The sequence below is a fragment of the Notothenia coriiceps genome, unplaced genomic scaffold (genome assembly GCF_000735185.1).
Source record: "Notothenia coriiceps isolate Sejong01 unplaced genomic scaffold, NC01 NC01_scaffold00037470, whole genome shotgun sequence".
Taxonomy (NCBI): Eukaryota; Metazoa; Chordata; class Actinopteri; order Perciformes; family Nototheniidae; genus Notothenia; species Notothenia coriiceps.
This window is the reverse complement of record NW_011370171.1, coordinates 112672-113413: the sequence shown is the minus strand read 5'-3', so window position 1 is coordinate 113413 and position 742 is coordinate 112672. Positions and strand designations below refer to the sequence as shown.

The window sequence follows — 742 nt, the reverse complement described above, 5'->3', positions numbered from 1 at the left end:
CCCCACGGGAGTCCTGCACGGTTCTGATTTTCAAGACCCGCTCCCGCACCCGCGACGTGCAAAACCGAACCCGCCGCGCTACCAGCACATATTGCCAATTAGTTCCGCAACCCGACCCGACCCGTCGGCACAAGATCCGCAACCCGACCTGAACCCGCATATATATAAGCAGNGCTACCAGCACATATTGCCAATTAGTTCCGCAACCCGACCCGACCCGTCGGCACAAGATCCGCAACCCGACCTGAACCCGCATATATATGAGCAGTGAAAACATGCAATTATTAACACACGCAGTTGCTATATTTGTCTCAAAAAGCGTGGGATGTTGGTTATTTTCTCCATCTAGGATGACACCAAAAGCCTCCCAGACGTCGGATTTTGCTCTTGAGGAAGTATTATTGAAAATGTTGTATTCTTTGCTAGAGAGCTTCACCTCAGCCATTTCGAATGTGGCGCGCTCAGCAGCAGATTGATGCGCTGCAGAGGTTATGATTATGCGAGGTCCCGCGGGTGAGAGGTCTGAGGATTTAAACATTAAATTAAACTAAATTATTATGCAGCAGCGAGCCGCGCAACATCCCGCCAACACGGCACCCAGACCCCACGCAGCATTCTCATCTGTTTGTCATTACTGGTGTCATTATCTTGTTGCCAACGCCATTGTAACACATAATCACTGATGTTCCGCTGTAACGGTGGCTGACCAATCAGAGCACTGTGGGCTCATAGGGAGGGGGGG

General features: G+C 50.9%; 1 protein-coding gene and 1 long non-coding RNA gene across 2 annotated transcripts in view; one reads left to right on the top strand and one right to left on the bottom strand.

Annotated features, from left to right (window-relative positions):
* The window catches only part of LOC104967573 (carboxypeptidase Q), a gene marked incomplete at its 5' end in the record, with an annotated part of 309328 nt that overhangs the window by 196657 nt on the left and 111929 nt on the right, over nucleotides 1-742 (bottom strand). The gene's annotated exons all lie outside the window — the stretch shown is intronic.
* Nucleotides 1-742, top strand: part of LOC104967562 (uncharacterized) — a 20539-nt gene that overhangs the window by 14760 nt on the left and 5037 nt on the right. The window lies entirely within an intron of this gene.